Here is a 3,600-nt window from a genome sequence, read left to right as displayed (position 1 = left end):
TTTTTTTTTTCAGCAGTGACTGGAGTGAACAAGCACCAACTCCTGCCTTGTGGCCAGGACATAATCCTCCTCTCCTTGGCCCAGAGCAGGAGTTCAGGGAACAAACTAACAGAGCTCACCCCTAAAAAAGCTGACCCTTGCAGAGTGGGGTATCCTCCAAAGGCACACCGTGTGCATCGTAGATCAATTTATAAATAAATTAACTTGCCTGGAGATCTCTGAAGGACTGACTCACTCAGGGAACAAAGAGCAGAGAGGGACACAGTGATGCCCATGTCCTGCAGAGCATCTCAGGGACCTGGGGGAAGGTTATGGGACACTCAGACAGGGGACCACACCACAAAGCCAACGAAACACGGCAGAGTGAACTGCATGGGGCAGCCCATGCTGCAATCAGAACACTGTGTGAAAAGAGGAATAAAATACCTCGTGTGCTTCATGTGGGCCTTTGAAACCCTAGCATGTAGTGGTTGTGCTGAGGTCAGGCTCTCGGTTGCGGTGCAGATACACTCTGACTTGGACTGGGGAAATTATTGACATGGGAGCAATAATGAGAAAATCAATTGCTGAGTCAGATAGCATCGACTGCAATGAAAATTTTGTGCATGAAGGATTTGCAAGATAAAGACCCAGGTTTTCTTTTAGGGTAGATGAGTTGGTAGAGATGCAAGAAGAGATAATGCGGTTAATATTGCTGCCCTTGTTCCCCTGCGTTTCCAGCTGGAGTCGGATGGAGTGTGGCCTAATGGCTTCGGCCGAAGTTTAGCCTGTGATTCTGCACATTTTTGAAGATGTGCGTGACTGCGAAACGGGAATGTTGTACTAGTGGTCTGGGCCACTGCACAGTTTCATTAAATTTAACAGTAGAGCTAATGTATCGGCAAAAAATACAGTCCGCAAGTGTCACCCTGCGTATCTCTCTACTTAACGTGGGACACTTGACTGCAAATGCCTTCAATTGCTGTGCCATTGTTTGCAGTAGTTTGCAGCCGTACTCAAAGCCTTTAATCAGTGCTCCATTCATTCAGGCAGGGGATGAAGTGTAAAAAACCCCACCTCTTCCCCAAAACGACCTGAGAACACTTAATGCCATCACGAGCCATTCACTCCGCTTCGCGTGATGTTATCTTCATCTTCTGTCAACAGTATCTACTGGAAGATCATTAGTAGTCCCGAAGAAATGTTTAGTATTGCCTTATCTCTCACACCTGCCCAATCATCTGTTTGCTCTTTGTCTAAAAGGCAGTAAAAGTGCAGCAAACTGCAGAAGAGATATGCCTTCATGTTACGGGGTTGTTGGAGAATTACAGCGGTAATTAAAGACGGCGTGTACACTATTTCTTGACTTGGAAGTCTTTCTGTCCCAGGAGCCCTCATCACCCATTGGGACCCACGTGTGCTTGGCAGAGGCATACCTCAAAATGCCATAGACCGCATTACCTTGGATGCACTGCAAGTACAAAATGCTGGGGTTAAGCTCTTCCCTGTATTCACAGCTCCCAGTCCAACAGGAGGAACAAGAGGAAGGGGCAGAGTGCTCCCAAATCACACGCAAGGATTTCCCACACCTATTGCTGCTCGCCCAAAACCAGAGGCAAACGCGAGGATTGATGCAATCTCACGGCTGAAATAATTTTTTAATTAGGTGGCTGCCAAATGAAGAGTGATGTAGGACATTGCGAGTGTAATTAGCCATCGTGCGTCTGAGAGAGCTGCTTACGGATTTCTTTTTTTTTTTCTTTTGGAAAGTAGGAGGAACCTGGGGAATTCAAACTATCCGCAGCTCCATGTGCCAGGGCTGCTGACATGCACAAAGGAGCAACAACAGCCGCGTACCACTTGCAGCACCGCTGGACTCATTCATTGTAACATAATAATTTCCTATGGTCGCTGAAGAGAAGCATATGTTCCAGGCAGCCATCAGATGAACAACCAGGCATGTAGATAAAGACAACGAAAACTCGGTTTTAAAGTTCTAAATCTAATCCTGGGTAAAGAACGAACAAAGGGTCAGGGGGGAGAAATTAAGTTATTTAAGCTGACACAACCTAAGTCAGATCTCACACAAACACAGAGCGTTCATCGCAGCAAGTCGGCTTCATGACTATTTATACCACCGCGCGCTGCCTGCACACAGTCCATTCATAATTGTCTGCTTTTTCTAATTAATCACCAAAGACTTTTGCTTTGCCTACAGCTGGCTCGGGGGGACTCAGGACAGCGAGCCAAGGTCCATGCATCAGCTGAGGGTGGGGGAGGCTGCTCTGCTCCCCACGCACCGTGGGGCTCAGTGCTTTCATCCCAGCCTTGTTTTCCCAGCACAAAGCCAGTGGGGGATTTGGGCAGGGTTTTGCAATTCAGAGGGTTTGATTTCCCTCTCTGACAACTATGCATGTGCTTGTTTCCCTCTCCTTGCTAAAGCAAGCAGTGCAGGATCTGTAAGGCTTCAAAGAGAGTGAGAGAGCTGGATCAAATATTGCATGAACTTCTGCATTACCAATGTTTTCTTAATGAGCTCAGCATAATCAGCACATGCTAGCAGAAAGACCAAGTCAGCTACTAGGTCTCTCCAGCTCCAAAGGCATGTGCAGTAGGCCTAGTTGCTCACTCCTCCTCTGCACACACCAAGAATAGCAGCTACACACGTGAGCAGGACTTTGGGCTGCAAAGAAACTACTTTGTAAGTATGGGTTTGCCAGCCCAAGCTAGAGGACAGCAATCTGACCTCTGAGTCTAAGGCTGACAGAGGTTTAGGCATGCAGAAGCTATTCCACAGAGAAAGAAATGGGGCAGTTTGGCAGGAGCATGACAAGAGCGTGCTCACTCTCCACACATTAAAAGAAAACATAATTCTTCTTTAAAAAAAAATTAACCGCTTTTTCCTTTGTTAGCATTGATGACGTTGACAGTAACCAAAAGTCATTCTGTTTAAGATTGTGTTGATCTACATCAAGATCAGAAAATGATAAGAGCCATACTGTCTTTCAGATGCAATCCAGTTTAAGGCTACAAACCATAGCACTAATTATGTAGATGAAGACTTTCTGGTGAGATGTGTCTATTGACGTGATCTTGATCACATCGTGCCCACTGCTGGGTCTGCAGAGAGTCACCACCATGGCAGGAGAGGAGCACTCAGCACAGCACCCACAGGTCCAGAATAGGGTTTGTACTGATACAGATCAGAAAATGTCACGAAGATCAGAACAAATGGATAGCTCACATGAAATATTCTGAGGACTCAAGCTAAACTGTTCTATCCATAGGGCCAGATGCTGCTTTTCCCCTGAGATGCTGGCTGCCTGGTGTGCATACGCACACATGCACACTGGAGCTATTGCCACCTCGCTGTACAGGCTGTGATTTCGCTGGGACACACTGCCTATTACCCAGTTGCATGCTTAATAATGACTCTGGGCTTTGATTCCTCCTAAGGAAGAGAGGAGCTGAATTAAATATTATTAATGCCAGCAGTACTGCATTAACACGGGAGAAATAGCGGTATTCATAATAACGTTATCTAAATGGCAGTGTAAATGTAAGGTAAGCCGAGCACCTGGCTTCTGAGAAGTGTGAAGCCAAACGGTGATTTCCTCTCAG

This window comes from Meleagris gallopavo, chromosome 3 (genome assembly GCF_000146605.3).
Source record: "Meleagris gallopavo isolate NT-WF06-2002-E0010 breed Aviagen turkey brand Nicholas breeding stock chromosome 3, Turkey_5.1, whole genome shotgun sequence".
Classification (NCBI taxonomy): Eukaryota; Metazoa; Chordata; class Aves; order Galliformes; family Phasianidae; genus Meleagris; species Meleagris gallopavo.
Note: the sequence above shows the minus strand (reverse complement) of the source record.